This window comes from Plecotus auritus, assembly GCF_963455305.1.
Source record: "Plecotus auritus genome assembly, chromosome: 7".
NCBI lineage: Eukaryota > Metazoa > Chordata > Mammalia > Chiroptera > Vespertilionidae > Plecotus > Plecotus auritus.
In genome coordinates this window covers 55,163,199-55,181,086 of record NC_137774.1, presented here as the reverse complement: position 1 = coordinate 55,181,086, position 17,888 = coordinate 55,163,199, and the positions used below count along the sequence as shown (strand labels likewise).

The 17,888-nt window shown below is 59.0% G+C and overlaps 1 protein-coding gene across 3 annotated transcripts in view; it reads left to right on the top strand.

Annotated features, from left to right (window-relative positions):
- RAI1 (retinoic acid induced 1) overlaps positions 1 to 17,888 on the top strand; it is a 116,644-nt gene that overhangs the window by 79,309 nt on the left and 19,447 nt on the right. The window contains exon 1 of one of the 3 annotated variants that reach the window (XM_080682825.1): positions 14,323 to 14,448. The exons of the other annotated variants lie outside the window; for them this stretch is intronic. The gene's annotated coding sequence lies outside the window, so the exon portion shown is untranslated. Of the gene's footprint in view, positions 1 to 14,322; positions 14,449 to 17,888 lie in introns of those variants that run through there. 3 annotated transcript variants of the gene reach the window in all.

Sequence of the window (17,888 nt, the reverse complement as noted above, 5' to 3'; positions counted from 1 at the left end):
CGGGACCTCCTCGGAGGCGGGCCACAGGAGGACAGCAGAGGGCAGGTTAGCGGAGCAGGACTCAGTATGTGGAAGAGAGCGGGGCTTGCTGCAGGAGGTGGCCAGGGCTCTGGGAAGAGAAAGATCAGCCAGGAAGGAAAGCCAAAGGGTGGGGCTGAGGCATCACCACATTGGAAGTGGCCCTGCCAGGGGCTGTGCTGGGCCCTCAGACCTGCTCTGGCCCGGCGGGGTGAGATCTGTGCTGGGAGGACAGGGAGGCGGTGCCCGGAGGTCCTGGCCACCAGGAGTCCCACCTGCAGGCCTGTCCTTGGAGGCCTCCTGCTGCGGCCTGTCCACCTGCTGGGGCCAGGGACGGGGGTGGGGGGTGGGTTGCCCTCCAAAGGGCAGGGGCTGCTGGGCCTCAAGGACAAAGGCAAGCAGGGGCAGGGGAAGGAGCGTGCGGCTGGGCTTAATGGCCCTGAAGAAAAAAAAAAACATAAAATTGGAGAATTATGGGGAGACATAAACAGAATTGCCAGGCATTAGCTGCAAGCCGGCCCAGCTGGGGAGATGCCGGAGCTGAGCGGGTGCTGGTGCGCATAAAAGAGAAGTTATAAAAGGGAGGGATCAGGAGGTCCTGCCTCCACGCTGGGGAACCTGGCCTCCTTTTCTCATGCCCTGGCAGAGGCCCTGGCCACACATTGACAGGGGTGGGGGCTGGGGCAGGGGCAGGGCCTGCCAGCTATGCAGAGACCCATGGGGGGAGGAGGGACTCAGAGCCCAGGCTGGTGCAAGTGCCGGGGAGCCAGGCCCAAGAACAAGAATTTATGGGTGCTCACACACCCTGCCATCATCATTTTCGCTGTCGCTGCTGATGCCATTAGTCAAGCACTAATGGGCTTAAATTTCACCTTAAACTCTCCCCACTGTCCTCAGCAGATGACAAACGCTGTGTGTCCTGCTGTGCGAGCTGCTGGGGGCTGTGGCAGACACTGCCCCTCCTCTTCTGACAGCCTCTGGCCCCAGTGAGAGGCTCTCAGCCACCCCAGGCGTGGGACACGCACAGGTCAGGGGAATTCCTGTGGGTCTCTGGGAGCCCCGGGGGGCAGGGCGCAGGAAAGGGGGCTTCTAAGGGTGCTTTGGAGGATCTGGAGTGACGTGGCATGGGGAGCTGGATACTCAGGGTCCAGTGCCCCCTCCCATGTGGTATGAGCAGGCTGTGCCCCTCCGGTTTCCCAGCCCAGGGCTTGAGGGGCAGTGGCAGAGCGGATCCCAAGAGCCAGCTGCACTTTTCTTAAAAGCCTTGGGAAATTGCATTTGCTCAGACCAACGAAAACAGCAGTGGCTTTCCTTGGGGATGGAATTTCATTCCATCCACCCACCAGCCACCTAGTCACTCATTCATGTGACAAACCTGCCCACAAGCCCCTGGTTTGTCTTGTCCATCAAAGGCGCAAGTGGCTCTTTGAGCCCCATCAGAGAAAACAAGTGGGTGATCTCTAAACTTAGTTTGTTTGGGAGACAGAACCCTTCCAGCAGTGGGTGGCTTGTGGGGTGGAAGGGCCGTGACAAAGGCGCTCCGGGATCATGGGCGTGGTGTGGACTGCAGGCCCATCTGATCCATGAGGGCTGTGTTTGCCGGGAAAGGAGGGGACGGGACAGGAATAAAGATGGAGCTGCAGCAGAAGAAATACAGGTCAGGCTGCGGGGTTTCCCTGCTGTTTGCTCACGTCCATGGTCACTGCCCACAGCCCTTGGTTCTTATGGGGGGCCAGTGGCCTGGGATCTCATGGGGCCTTATTTGCCATCAAAGCTGGCCTTAGGGGCTGGTGCTCAGAGCACCCTTTCCCTTGGGAATCTCCCTCTCAGGTCTCCAGCACTGGCCTCTCATCACTTGAACTGTCTCCCCCCCACCACACACACCCAGACCGCAGTGCCCAGGAGGCCTCCTTGGGAGAGCCTGTCCCTGTCCCTGCAGTGAGGAGGGAGGAGGCTGGCTTAGGTCTGTCGGGGGAGGCTCTGAGCCACTGTGCTGCGTGGTTCAGATGTGCGATCTGCCCCCTAAGGGTGTTGACCCTGCCATTAGAACTGGAGGTTTGGGAGAGGCAGCCCCTCCAGCACAGGTTGGGAGCTTGAGCTCAGAGAAGCCCTGGGGGTCTTCAATCTTCGCCCCACCAGTATTAGAACTGGCTGTTAAGTCGCGAGGGGCTCTGCCTGACATTCCCAGGCTTCAGCCTCCTCTGCAGCTCTCTGCACCCCCTGCCTGGCTTCCTTAGCTGTTCTCTGGGAAACTGTCCCAGCGACTCCTCACTGGCTCCTCCAGCCTCCATCCTCCATCGCTGAGCACCATCTGATGGTGCTGCTCATGCCCTTGCCTACAAGCACAGAGTCCATGAACTTCACCATGGCCTACAGAGCCTCGTACCATGTGGACCCTGCCCATTGGTTATCTCTTGCCCCTCACATTCCCCTTGCAAACCACATTTTATTACCCTCCCTCTCCTTCTCTCCTGCCTCCCAGGGCCTCTCCCTTTTCCCTCACTAATTCCTCCCCCTCTCAGGTCTCCGGTGAAGACCTTGGGAAGCCCCCTCTCGAAGCTCTCTCTGAGCCTGTTCCCACTCAGGCGTGACTCGGGGACCTTCCCCACGTGCCAGGAGGCTCGGCCACAGCTACTTCGCTGTTCAGTCTTAGCACTTGTGTGGCACATGGGAGGCACTTAGTAACTGCGCCAGATGGATGGATGGTGGGTGGGTGGATGGATGGATAGGTGGATGAATGGATGGGTGGATGGATGGGTGGGTGGGTAGATGGGTGGATGGGGATGGTGGATGGGTGGGTGGATGGGTGGGTGGATGGATGGATGGTGGATGGATGGATGGATGGATGGATGGGAGGGTGGATGGTGGATGGGTGGGTGGGTAGATGGATGGATGGATGGGTGGGTGGACAGGTGGGTAGGTAGATGGATGGATGGATGGATGGATGGATGGGTGGATGGATGGATGGATGGTGGATGGATGGATGGGTGGATGGATGGGTGGGTGGGTAGATGGATGGATGGGTGGGTGGATGGATGGATGGTGGATGGATGGATGGTGGATGGATGGATGGTGGATGGATGGATGGGTGGATGGTGGATGGATGGGTGGATGGATAGGTGTGTGGGTGGGTGGATGGATGGGTGGGTAGATGGATGGATGGGTGGGTGGATAGATGGGTGGATGGGTGGGTGGATAGATGGGTGGATGGATGGTGGATGGATGGATGGATGGATGGGAGGGTGGATGGTGGATGGGTGGGTGGATGGATGGATGGGTGGGTAGATGGATGGATGGATGGGTGGGTGGACAGGTGGGTAGGTAGATGGATGGATGGATGGATGGATGGGTGGGTGGACAGGTGGGTAGGTAGATGGATGGATGGATGGATGGATGGGTGGGTGGATGGATGGATGGATGGTGGATGGATGGATGGGTGGATGCATGGGTGGGTGGGTAGATGGATGGATGGGTGGGTGGATGGATGGATGGTGGATGGATGGATGGGTGGATGGTGGATGGATGGGTGGATGGATAGGTGTGTGGGTGGGTGGATGGATGGGTGGGTAGATGGATGGATGGGTGGGTGGATAGATGGGTGGATGGGTGGGTGGATAGATGGGTGGATGGATGGTGGATGGATGGATGGATGGGAGGGTGGATGGTGGATGGGTGGGTGGATGGATGGATGGGTGGGTAGATGGATGGATGGGTGGGTGGATGGATGATGGATGGATGGGAGGGTGAATAGTAGATGTGTGGGTGGATGGATGGATGGATGGGTAGATGGATGGATGGGTGGGTGGGTGGGTGGGTGGATGGATGGATGGATGGATGGATGGGTGGGTGGGTAGATGGGTGGATGGGTGAGTGGATGGATGGATGGATGGATGGATGGATTGATGGATGGATGGGTGGGAGGGTGGATGGTAGATGGGTGGGTGGATGGGTAGATGGATGGATGGATGGGTGGGTAGATGAGTGGATGGGTGGGTGGGTAGATGGGTGGATGGGTGGGAGGGTGGATGGTAGATGGGTGGGTGGATGGATGGATGGATGGGTAGATGGATGGATGGATGGGTGGGTAGATGAGTGGATGGGTGGGTGGGTAGATGGGTGGATGGATGGTGGATGGATGGATGGATGGATGGATGGGAGGGTGGATGGTGGATGGGTGGGTGGATGGGTGGATGGGTGGGTAGATGGATGGATGGGTGGGTGGATGGATGATGGATGGATGGGAGGGTGGATGGTAGATGGGTGGGTGGATGGATGGATGGATGGATGGGTAGATGGATGGATGGATGGGTGGGTAGATGGGTGGATGGATGGTGGATGGATGGATGGATGGGAGGGTGGATGGTGGATGGGTGGGTGGATGGATGGATGGGTGGGTAGATGGATGGATGGGTGGGTGGATGGATGATGGATGGATGGGAGGGTGGATGGTAGATGGGTGGGTGGATGGATAGATGGATGGGTAGATGGATGGATGGATGGGTGGGTAGATGGGTGGATGGTAGATGGATGGTGGATAGATAGATGGGTGGGTGGATGGATGGGTGGATGGGTAGATGAGTGGATGGGTGGGTGGATAGATGGGTGGATGGATGGTGGATGGATGGATGGATGGATGGGAGGGTGGATGGTGGATGGGTGGGTGGATGGATGGATGGGTGGGTAGATGGATAGATGGGTGGGTGGATGGATGGGTGGATGGGTAGATGAGTGGATGGGTGGGTAGATGGATGGATGGGTGGGTGGGTAGATGAGTGGATGGGTGGGTGGGTAGATGGGTGGATGGATGGTGGATGGATGGATGGATGGATGGATGGGAGGGTGGATGGTGGATGGGTGGGTGGATGGATGGATGGGTGGGTAGATGGATGGATGGGTGGGTGGATGGATGATGGATGGATGGGAGGGTGGATGGTAGATGGGTGGGTGGATGGATGGATGGATGGATGGGTAGATGGATGGATGGATGGGTGGGTGGATGGATGATGGATGGATGGGAGGGTGAATAGTAGATGTGTGGGTGGATGGATGGATGGATGGATGGGTAGATGGATGGATGGGTGGGTGGGTGGATGGATGGATGGATGGATGGGTGGGTGGGTGGGTGGATGGGTGGATGGGTGAGTGGATGGATGGATGGATGGATGGGTGGGAGGGTGGATGGTAGATGGGTGGGTGGATGGATGGATGGATGGGTAGATGGATGGATGGATGGGTGGGTAGATGAGTGGATGGGTGGGTGGGTAGATGGGTGGATGGGTGGGAGGGTGGATGGTAGATGGGTGGGTGGATGGATGGATGGATGGGTAGATGGATGGATGGATGGGTGGGTAGATGAGTGGATGGGTGGGTGGGTAGATGGGTGGATGGATGGTGGATGGATGGATGGATGGGAGGGTGGATGGTGGATGGGTGGGTGGATGGATGGATGGGTGGGTAGATGGATGGATGGGTGGGTGGATGGATGATGGATGGATGAGAGGGTGGATGGTAGATGGGTGGGTGGATGGATGGATGGATGGGTAGATGGATGGATGGGTGGGTAGATGGGTGGATGGTAGATGGATGGTGGATAGATAGATGGGTGGGTGGATGGATGGGTGGATGGGTAGATGAGTGGATGGGTGGGTGGATAGATGGGTGGATGGATGGTGGATGGATGGATGGATGGATGGGAGGGTGGATGGTGGATGGGTGGGTGGATGGATGGATGGGTGGGTAGATGGATAGATGGGTGGGTGGATGGATGGGTGGATGGGTAGATGAGTGGATGGGTGGGTAGATGGATGGATGGGTGGGTGGGTAGATGAGTGGATGGGTGGGTGGGTAGATGGGTGGATGGATGGTGGATGGATGGATGGATGGATGGATGGGAGGGTGGATGGTAGATGGGTGGGTGGATGGATGGATGGGTGGGTAGATGGATGGATGGGTGGGTGGATGGATGATGGATGGATGGATGGATGGGAGGGTGGATGGTAGATGGGTGGGTGGATGGATGGATGGATGGATGGGTAGATGGATGGATGGATGGGTGGGTAGATGGGTGGATGGTAGATGGATGGTGGATGGATAGATGGGTGGGTGGATGGATGGGTGGATGGGTAGATGAGTGGATGGGTGGGTGGATAGATGGGTGGATGGATGGTGGATGGATGGATGGATGGGAGGGTGGATGGGTGGGTGGATGGATGGATGGATGGGTAGATGGATGGATGGGTGGGTGGGTAGGTGGATGGATGGATGGATGGATGGGTGGGTGGGTAGATGGGTGGATGGTGGATGGGTGGGTGGATGGATGGATGGGTAGATGAGTGGATGGGTGGGTGGGTAGATGGGTGGATGGATGGATGGTGGATGGATGGATGGGTGGGTGGATGGATGGTGGATGGATGGATGGATGGATGGATGGGAGGGTGGATGGTGGATGGGTGGGTGGATGGATGGATGGGTGGGTAGATGGATAGATGGGTGGGTGGATGGATGGGTGGATGGGTAGATGAGTGGATGGGTGGGTAGATGAGTGGATGGGTGGGTGGGTAGATGGGTGGATGGTGGATGGGTGGGTGGATGGATGGATGGGTGGGTAGATGGATGGGTGGGTGGATGGATGATGGATGGATGGGAGGGTGGATGGATAAATGAATGGGTAGATGGATGGATGGATGGGTGGGTAGATGGGTGGATGGTAGATGGATGGTGGATGGATAGATGGGTGGGTGGATGGATGGGTGGATGGGTAGATGAGTGGATGGGTGGATGGATAGATGGGTGGATGGATGGATGGATGGGAGGGTGGATGGTGGATGGGTGGGTGGATGGATGGATGGGTGGGTAGATGAGTGGATGGGTGGGTGGGTAGATGGGTGGATGGATGGATGGTGGATGGATGGATGGGTGGGTGGATGGATGGTGGATGGATGGATGGATGGATGGATGGGTGGGATGGTGGATGGATGAATGGATGGGTAGATGGATGGATGGATGGGTGGGTAGAGGGGTGGATGGATGGGTGGGTAGAGGAGTGGATGGGTGGGTGGATGGATGGATGGATGGATGGGATGGTGGATGGGTGGGTGGATGGATGGGAGGGTGGATGGTAGATGGGTGGGTGGATGGATGGATGGATGGATGGGTAGATGGATGGATGGATGGGTGGGTGGATGGATGGATGGATGGGTGGGTGGATGGATGGATGGGTGGGTAGATGGATGGATGGGTGGGTGGATGGATGATGGATGGATGGGAGGGTGGATGGTAGATGGGTGGGTGGATGGATGGATGGGTAGATGGATGGATGGATGGGTGGGTAGATGGGTGGATGGTAGATTGATGGTGGATGGATAGATGGGTGGGTGGATGGGTAGATGAGTGGATGGGTGGGTGGATAGATGGGTGGATGGATGATGGATGGATGGTAGGGTGGATGGTGGATGGGTGGGTGGATGGATGGGAGGGTGGATGGTAGATGGGTGGGTGGATGGATGGATGGATGGGTAGATGGATGGATGGATGGGTGGGTAGATGGATGGGAGGGTGGATGGTAGATGGGTGGGTGGATGGATGGATGGATGGATGGGTGGATGGATGGATGGATGGGTAGATGGATGGATGGATGGATGGATGGATGGATGGATGGATGGGTAGATGGATGGATGGATGGGTGGGTGGATGGATGGGTGGATGGATGGGCGGGTGGATAGATGGATGGATGGGTGGGTAGATGGGTGGATGGATGGGTGGATGGTGGATGGATGGGTGGGTGGATGGATGGGTGGATGGATGGATGGGTGGGTGGGTAGATGGGTGGGTGGATGGATGGGTGGATGATGGATGGGTGGGTGGATGGATGGGTGGGTGGGAGGGTGGATGGTTATGTGGGAGGGTAGATGAAGAGGCCATGTGATGTGTGAGGAGAACTCGTAGGCACCAGGAAGTATAGTTGTGAGCCTTAGGCAAGTCCATGCTTCTCAGTGAGCCTCAACTTCCCTGTCTATAAAATGGTCTGCCCAGTTCGGTGGCTAGTAAGGAGGCTCAGAGTGAGCTGAGTGAAGGCGGAGGCCGGGGTCAGGCGCTTCAAGGACACAGTCTGGGACAGCACACATTTTCCCCAAGTTCCACAGTCCCCAAAGTTCCCTATCTCCAGGGGAACACTGATGCCCACCGTTTTAAAAAATCTTCACCCGAGGATATGTTCTTATTGATTTAAAGAGAGAGAGGAAGGGAAGGGGAGAGAGAGAGAGACATCAATGTGAGAGAAGCGTTGATCAGTTGCACCTCAAACCTGCAACCTAGGCATGTGCTCTGAGAATCGAACCCAAACCTTTTGGTGCACAGGACAATGCTCCATCCAGCTGAGCCCCGGCCGGGCTGATGCCCCCGTTCTTGCTTGTGCCCAGGACCCCACCCAAGGAACAGACTTCAGTCCAGATGCCGCGACTCACCAGGAACCCCTGGCCCCAGGCTGGACTGTGCCACATGCACCACTGGGTGCGCACGTGTTCCTGCAACTACTCGGTATTAAAGTGATGAGACGGGGAAGGAGGCACTTCTGGATGCCCAGACACAGTGGGCACCCAGAAAAATGGCCTGAGAGTGACTTGTTCCCTATACCTGCCTCACCACAACACAGTGCTCCCCCTGGGCCTTCCTGCTTTGGCCAAAGTTGCCTTCAGAACTGAGTGTGAAGCTTCCGAATCCTAGGCCTGGCCCCACAGCCGTGGGTTATAATAATAATATTAGGCCTTTCCTTCCTTACCTGTCCCAGGGCTTCTTTGCAGACGGGTTACAACATGCAGCCTGCCCCTGGGAGCGGGCTCTCACACAAGCGTAGTGCGAGGTGTGGCTGTGAGCGTGATGATGACACGGGGCGCTACGTCCATTTTCTCCCTGGTTCTTTGGTCACCCCTGTGAGGTGGATACTGACCACTCTCCCCACTGAGAAAATGGAGGCCGGCGGGGTGGGGTGACTCACCTGAGGTCACACAGCACATTGTGGCACGGCCTCGGGCACTGGATGTTCTTTCTAAAGGCCCATGAGGCTCTGGTCTGGAAAAGCCAGCATGACACAGGTGCCTTTCCGAGCCTCTTTCCATGGGCCTGGGGCTGCAGGGGCCTCCTGCCAGCTGGCCAAGTCTGTTCCCCCAACGTGCCAGCTCAGGAACACAGGCGCTTGGGCCCTGCTCTGGACCCTGCCCGTTGGGCCTCTGGGCCAGGATAGCATATCCTCCCAGTTGGGCGGGGCAGGAGGCCAGAGCCAGGTTTCTGCCACTCCAAGGAGCCCCGCCTTCCTGGCCCCCCCTCCACGACCAGGGCAGGGATTTTCCTGAACTTTCTCTGTTATAAAAAGGTATAGATTTACTTTTTAAGAACAGCAGCTCACTTACTGGTCTTCCTCTGCCAGGCATTGCTCAGACAACTCTGTCCATGGTCTCATCTAATCCTTACACACCCCTCTGAGGGACAGACTCACTCCTGTTTCACAGATAAGGAACTGGGGCATGGATGCTGGGGTCACCTGCCCAGGCACCACAGATTAGGGGTGCCCAGCAAGGGTTTGGCCCCAGATATTCCTGCACTGTATATCAGCCACGCCTTACAGCCCGAGCCCCGGGCCCCGGGAGGCCCAGGGTGGCCTCTGCTGTTAAATTGCGTAAGGGTGGCCATTGTTCCGATGACTAAAGGGAAGCATGCTAGTAAAGCGCACGGTGACATGTAAGACCAAAAGCAGGCCCTGCGCGCTGGGGCTGTGGTTGTCAGCAGCCCTGGTAGCAGCGGCTGCCCATACAGCTTAGGGCTCGAGCCAGTCCTGGCTTGTGTGTCTCCCAAGACTGGGCACTGGGAGCGAGGCCACAGCCTATGTGGGGACTCAGGTTTGGTCCCTCCCTAATTTGGGGCCTCAGTTTCCTCACCTGTAAAATGGGGGGATGGCTCCTGTCCTGTCCATTGTCCCATGCAGGATGATGGTGGGTTGACTCCTCTTGGCAGCTGGGACTCCTCCCTTCTTACCCGTGAAGAAACTGGTCCCTCCTGGCCTAGAGCCAGACAGCTGTCTGGTGGCTGTGCCAGAGGGGAGCCTGAAACAGGCTCCTTCTCAACCATTTGTCCCTCGAAGTGTTAAAACCTTTACCAGGTGTCAGGTGGTCATGAGTAAAAAAAAGATCAAGGTCCCCCCTCCTTTATGCAGTGGGGCCCCTGCATACTCTCTCACTGCGTCCCTCACCCACCTCGAGGGTGTACTCGGTGATGCCCGAAGCCTTGCCTCCCTCACCAGCACTTCACTGTGAGGGACCCCGAATGCACTTCCCTCTGCCTCTCAGTGGACATAGGGGACATCTGGTCTCTGCTTCATCGCAGCCGCAGTTAATCGCCCTGTGCCGGCGTCTGTGTCTGGCTGGGAGCAAGCCTGCTGGGTAGAGGCATCTGTAGTTTTTTGGGGGTCCATATGGCCAAAAACTTCAAAATTTACCAGTGTACCCCCACATCCCCAACTGGACCAGCCTAGCCCGGTAGATGCAGGATGCGTATCCATACCTGCTCTGTGCCCAGAAAATCAAATGGGTCATTTCCCCAAAGGAAATCCTCCAAGGCCAGCATGCTTAGGGGCCAGGCCAGGGAGCACCAGAGTCTGGCCCTTCGTCCCTGCACCCTGACCAATGATGGGGCTCGGCACTGGGCTTAAGGTCTCTTGTAATAAATCAAGGGCGCTAACGCTGCCTGCCCCACAGGCTGTCATGAGGATGAGATTTGTAGATGCAAAGCGCTTACGAGGACAGTGCCTGGCACATCCAGCGAGTGCAAACTGGCTGCTACTCATTTAGTCTGGGTAAGCCTTGTACCCCCAGGACCAAAGCCTGGGTCAGAGGTGTTACACCTTCTAAAGGGGTCAGGGAAGGGGTGGGGGTGGGGAACCAGCAAGGAAAAGCGTGGGATCATCGTATCCCAGCGTCCCCCTCTCCTGATGGGGTCACAGAACCAGGAGGCCTGGACATGACGTGACTGCAAGCTTACCAGAGTGATGCTGCCGGAAGCTGTGCCGAATGCAGAGTCCCAGCCTCCACACAACCAGCTGTGAGGATGCTGAGCCCAGCCTCCAGGACGCAGGGGCCAGAGGGCTGGATGGTTGAGATCCTGCGGCCCGTAGTGACCCACAGGCCAGCAGTGTTGCCTTTCCTGGGAGCGTTTTAGACTGTAGAACCCTAGGCCTGACTCCACAGCAAGTTCTGCACCGCACTAAGATGTGCGCATTACTGAGCAACACTGACTCCAGTGGGAAAGTGACTCGCCCGCCACGGGAGAGGGGCCTTAACCTTCAGTCCCAGCAGCCCTCCCAGCTCTGGAGTGTCACGTCCCTTCTAAAGCCCTTCCGGAAGACCTGCTCTGTCCCAGACACCCGCTGGCCCCTGGGAGTCAGAGAGAGTACAAGATTGGGTCCTCACCACCAACCCCCACTGGGTCCTCACCACCAACCCCCACTGGGTACTGCCCTTCACTGAGCCTCCACCAGGTGCCAAGCACAGGGTCTCATTCGCCTCAGGAGAACCCTGTCAGCATGGTGTTGCTCAGAGCAGGTTTTGGCTGAGGAACATGAAGCTCAGAGGGGTTAAGCAGTAGTGTGCAGAGCTGGGATTTGACACACACACACACACACACACACCCTGAGCTGTGTGGCTTCACGGCCTTTGGCGTTTACAGATGGGGTGCAGTGGGGGCAAATGATGCCTCCCCTCACCTTGAAGTCTCACAACAGCCAGCCACCTATCAGTCCTCACAACTGGCTGGCCTGGCTGTGGTGAATCTGACATCTCTCTAGAGCTCCCAGCCCTACAGGCCTGCCTCTCCATGCCATCACTACAGCACCAGTCAGGAGGGAACATCCTGCAACTTTTCAGAGCAAGTGAGCCCTGGGGGCAGTCCACCTGCAGCAAACCTCCTGAAGTTCCTCCCCCCCAGATGTGGAGTGACTGGAAGCCAGGGGGGGAGGAACTTCAGGAGGTTTGGTGCAGTTGGAGACGGGCCTGGGAAAAGTGAACAGCCTTTTGCTGGGGGAGCAAACACCACTGCACTGGATACTAGCAGAAAGCCTCCGTCACCTGGGAAGGCTGCTGGGTCAGTCGGTCGCGGCTCAGGCAGTACTCCTGCCGGCCTGTGCTCTCACACACCTCCACACTGGACTGCTCTGAGGAAAGCTGCGAGGAGGAGGCGGCAGCCGAAACCAAAGGCTCCCCGGCTGCCTCTGGAACAGCGGCTAGTGGTTTGCTTTCCCCAAAGGTTAGTGCTTCTGGGCACCAGGCTGCATGGGGCGGGGGGGGGGGGGGTGTTGGCAGGGTCTACCCCCACCCAGGAGAGCCAGGGGGCAGAAGGCCTTCCCAGCAGCAGGTGGGCGAGGAAGCCAGGAGGACGAGGTCCCAGCTGCTCAGAGACAAGGGTCCTTGTCCCACTGAACGCAGCCTTGAGATGGAGAACCCTTATCAAAATCGTAGCTCTTAGTCTCTGTTGGGGGGAGGAGGTATACACCCACCCAAAGCTGCTCGCTTTAAATGGACTTTGTAATTTAGTCATCAGGATAGCTACACATATTTGAAAAGTGGGGGTGCATGGTTGGTGGGTTCCCATTTGGGCTGCAGATGACGAATGAGCCCTGTGTGGCTTCACACTGTAACCGCAGCCCAGGAGCCAGCCCCTCGCTGGGACGCTCATGGGGGCAGGAGAGATGCCTCAGGCAACTCGATCTGCAAGAGGAAGCAGGTAGGGGGAGTTGTTGGCTGTGACTCCTCTCTCCAGCTCCCCACCACACCAAACCCCCTGCCCCCCAACCAGTTTTCTTAAATTTCCAAAGGAGCAAACCAGAACCTCACTGTCCTCTACCTGCCGCCCTCGACCCCAGGCACCTCCCTGATGCTCAGCTGCTGAAAGAGCAAACAAGCTTGAGGCCCTCCCCACAGGGCCCAGAGCGGCCCCTTCCCCACAGTGGCACTGTGCCAAGTCTGTGGGATGAGAGGTGATGTCACCTCTTAGAGGGGCAGTTTGAGGATTAGAAATAAAATCTATCAAGGCACCTTGGCTGCAGGAGAGGACCAGACAGTATGCTGACCCTGCTGCTGCTGCTGTTCTACCCACTCCGACAGTCTGAGGGTTACTGAGAACTTTCTAGATCCAAGGTAGGCTCCAGGCTGGTGTCTGGGCTGGCTGGGGGTTGGAGCCCCCCTGAGAACCGACCAGCCCGCCTATGTGCTCAGGGGCCCTCTCTCCTGACCCACCTTGCCTTCAGAGCCGCTGGGCCCAGTAGGTGGCCTAAGGGTGTCATCAGGCAAGCCCAGTGCAGCTGCTCTCACATCTGTATTACACATGCCTCTCTCTTGCCCCCAACCCACCAGGCTTTTTGCCTCTGGTAATCCAGGCCAGAGGCCTAGAGTGGAGGCCCCCCCACCCTCCCCTCCCCTCCCCTGCAACTAAGCTGGGGAGAGAAATCTGACTCAGGTTCCCAAGAAGGTTGTGCTCTTTCCTGCCACTAAGCTAGGCAGCCCTTTGCTGCTGGAATGTCTTTTTCCTTCCTTCTCAGCCCACACTTCCTCCCGTTCCCCCTGTTTTGCAGTGGGTGTCTCTCATCCCACCTCGTTCAGGAGGGAGGTGCTTAGGGCCAGGCTGTGGGTCGCCAGCACTGGGCACATAACAAAGTCTGGAAAATGTCAAGCGACTGATTCAGTCAAAACCTGCAGGGGTTCTGCTGGCCCTCCTTTGGGGAGGACGGGCTGGGGTTTGGGTGGGTGGCCTTTGGCGAGCAGGGTAATGGGAGTGGACATGAACTTCCTGCTGTCTCATTCCCCTGAGGAAGGGGGCGGAGCCTGAGCTGCTGGGCCTGAAGGGGAAGGGGCTGGGAGGGAGGGTCGAAGGTGGGCAAAGAAGGACCAAGCAGGGGAGAGGCCTCCCGTGCGCCCGGGCTCGTCGCGGGCGGTGTTGGCCTTCGAGCTGGTGTGCCAGTCGCTGCTGTTTAAAGGCTGTTTGTTTGGAGCAGCTTAGGGAGGAGGCTGGAGGAGGGGGAAGCAGCGCCCCACTTGGTGGCGCCGCCTGAGGGTCCTTGTGGTAGAAGCTCCAGCTTCGTTGATTACTGAAGGGTGGGCGTAGAAGAGAAAAGACCAGGAACCAAAGGGCTTCTCGGCGCCCTGGGCTGGCAGCCGCTGTGTGCGGAGCTAGAGCCAGAGCCGCCTCTCTCAGCCATGCGAGCGGGAAGGGAGGCGAGGGGACCACATCGCTCTTCTCCCCGCCCCCAACCACTCGGTTCCAATATTTCGCAGAAAGGCACGCGGCTCCTAATCGGTCCTTTCCGGGCTGAGATTTAGCCGCGCGATGCCCGCGCAGGGGCGGGGGCCGCGGGCCGGGGGAGGTGCTCAGAGTCCGGAGCCACCGAGCGAGGTGAGGAGCCCGCGGCCTTGGCTGGTGGAGCGGGCGGGCGGGCGCACAAGCCGGAGAGGCAGCTGTGGAAAGGGGGGCAGCTCAAAAATAATCCTCTCGAGCTGGGGAGCTCGCGCGCGCTCTCGCCTCGTTCGGTGCCAGAGGACTCCAGGGGAGGTGGCTTTGGGGAGGGCAGAGCGGGATTCCCCCTCCTCCGCTGGGCGGGGTGCCCGCCTGCGCGCCGCGGCGGCACGTGTGCTGCGCCTCCCGCCCAAGCCCCCTGAACCCAGCGAGGGCGTCCCCTCCCCAGGACGGGGCGCAGCTGGCAGCGGCCCCCGCCTGCAGCCTTGCGCGGTTGGAGGGAACCGTGTCATTATTTATTATTTACGAGCGTTAATGGGTTTGAGGCACTGAGGGTGGGGGGCCAAGGCGCTGCGGGGACCGAGACATTAGGGAAATGGGGTGGAGAGGGAGGGGTTGCGGCGCCCGCCCGAGAACCAGAACTGCGCCTGGGCCCTGCGTTCGGGGCGCAGCTCCGCCCGGCTCATCGCCGCCGGGTGCTGGGGCCGCGCAGAGCGCCGGGAGTGAAGGGCTGCGGGCTTTAGGTTTTGCTTCTCGGCCTCTCTCCTGTGCGTCCTCGCCCTTCCCAGGGCGCGGGGAGGGGGCTGCGGGCTGTGCGCGCCCCTCGCGTCCGCCGCCGCGTCCCCGATGCAGCCTGGGCCTCATTTATCATCATCTTTGGTCAAGTGGAGTGTGCAAGGAACAGCTGCTTCACTCGGCTAGCTTCCGAGGGCGGCTACAGCGGGAATCGGGGAGATGAATGACGGGGCGGGGGCGGGGTCACAGCGCCGGCTGGGGGGCGGGGCGGAGCGGCCGGCGGCGCCTCTGCCTGGTGGCGAGTGCGGCTCCCCCTTCCTCTCCGCGCCTCCAATTACCTTGGATCGCGGACGGGGGCGGGCGCCCCAGGAGGCAGTCGGGCGCGCTGCCGGCGGAGCCCGAGGTCGCCGTGACCTTGCTGGGGTCAGCGGGTTGGGCTGCGGAGGAGGCGGCGCGACGTCTTTGGTGGCGCTTTCGGGATTGGAGCGGAGGCTGGGAAACTGGAGGGGCGGGCGGGGCCGGACGGGGGAACACAAATAGAAGGTGAAATTTTACCTGCCCCCGAGGGAGTCCTGCGGCTGTTCTCCGCGGCGGCGGGCGCTCTGCCTTTGTCTTACACGACGGGAACATCTGTCGCGGGCGGGCGGCGAGGCCGCAAACAACCCCCACGCCCGCGCGGGTTCCCCATCCCCGGCTTGGCCCTCGCCGGGCTCCAGGACTCGTGGCGCCGCGTTAACCCTGCTCACGCCAGGGCGCGCCTGGGGTGGGGCTTCCTGTCCCCGGCCCCGGAATGGCCTTCGCGGGGGCGCCAGGTGGCCCGCGCCCACTTTCTAAGGAGCCTGTGGTATCGACTGGGGGCGGGGGGGCGGGAGGGCGGCCGCGGGGAGGGTTCATGGCCTGGTTGCAGACCCTAAATTGTCTGGCCCGAGCCCGCTCCGTTTCAGTTACCCTGCGTAAAGATTGAATGCGCAATTAACGAAGTCAGCTTGCCAACTGGAAAGCGGGCCGGCTCCACATGGAGCAGAACCCTTCCCAGCTGACTTGGACGAAGCCATTTCCTCCCCTCTCTCCCTTTCTCTCTCTCCCAACCTCCTCCCTTTTTCTCTCTCCTTAATAATAAAATTATACCGAGCTGTTTGCGGTGTGGCAGGCGGCCAGAAACGCGTTTCTTTAAATGCCGCTGTCTCACAATTAGGCAGCAAGAGGATTTGACACTGGCGGCCTGACCGGCGGCTTCCTCCCCCGGGACTGGGGAGGGAGGCAACGCCAATTCCCCTAGCTCCTCCCCGAGTTGGAACGGAAGGGTCTGGCGTGCTGTGCCTGTCCGGCTGCTGCGGGGCGGGGGCGGGGGCGGGGGGGGGGGTCCCTCCAGGAAGCGCCCCCGCCCCGCCAGGCTGTGGGGGTGGGGAGGCTCTTACCGACTCCTCTCGGAAGCGGGTGTCCAGGGGGAGGACCTACCTCCCCACCACCCTTTCTGGCCTCCAGCTCAGCGCTTCCTGTCGGACAGAAGGGCACTGGGGAGGAGCTGGCGGGTCTCAGCCTGCTGGCCCCTGGCAGGTGCCCTCTCTAGGCCTTCCTTCATTCCCTGCAAGTGAGGGGAGGCTTGGCTCAGAATATGCTCTGCACACAGTGGCTTCTGGTGGGCCCTCTCCCTTCCTCAGATCAGTCAGTTCCCCTTCTCCCAGCTTCCCCTGACTACCTGCTCTCCCCACTCCCATAGCCTCCTGGTGTCACACCTGGCAGTTGTCTGTGTGTCTGTCTGCCTCAGGAGGGCAGGGCCCATGTGCTTTTTCCTCTGCACCCTCAGCACCCAACTTGCTCCTCCCCAAAACCCCCAGCAGACTGTAAGCCGAGCAGAAGTGAACTTGACAGGTGAGTGGGTACAGGTGCAGGAGGGACTATGACCCAGGGGCTGTAGAGGGCTGACCGTAAGTTGATTGGCTACAGTACATGTCCTGGCCTCCAGGCCTGGCATCATCAGCCCTCTCTCTGGGTGGCATCCTTTAGACTGTGATGAGGGTTAAGTAATGAACCCAGCCAGAAGCTGAACACACATCCCATCTGTCCATCCATCCGGGAGTAGGAGGTATGAAATAGGCACCTACTTGGGCCAATTTCTGGGCTTAGAGCTTGGGACCTAACAGATGAAGCCCCTGCCCTCCTCAGGTGAAGGAGGCAGGCACATGGACACCTGTCAGACGATTCCTTATGCAGTTACTGCTGCGATGTGTGCCCCCAAGGAGCCATGCAGGGCCCAGCAAGGTGGTGGGCACTAGGCCTCATCCAGGTGCTGCTCACTTCTCTGCCCCTCCTTTTCCTGGCTGCCCAGCTCCTCCCTCCCACTGGCCAGCTGCACAGCCAGCCCTGCCTTCCGGAGCCTGCAGCACTCACCTGCTGCTCCACCCCGCAGCTTAACCCGTCTGCTTGGCTCAGGGCTTCTCCCGGGGCCAGGAGGTCCTGGGTCCCCTCCTGTTCTTATGTCTTCTCATCGAGTGCCTACCAAGGGCCTGCACACGAGATGTCCAGATTTCCTGCCCACAAGGCCCTGCCTTTGACCATGGAAAGTTCTGTCAGTTCCATCAGCGGGTGACACCTGGGAGCTTGGGATCAGATGCAGCACAGCCAGCTTTTCTTGAAATCTGGCGTGTTAATTTTTTTACTTGGTTGATAACATTTTAAAAAAAGATTTATCTTTTTATAAAATTCTGATTTCTGGCGTTTTAAAGGAAAAAATTCAAGTTCTGGCACCCTGGGCCTTCATTCCCATAAGGCTGCAATTCCCTGGAGGTGAGTGGGGCTTCCCCGCACTTTGTGACCAGGACCCCTCATTTGCCTCCACTCGCCTGCCCACTTCACTCAGCACA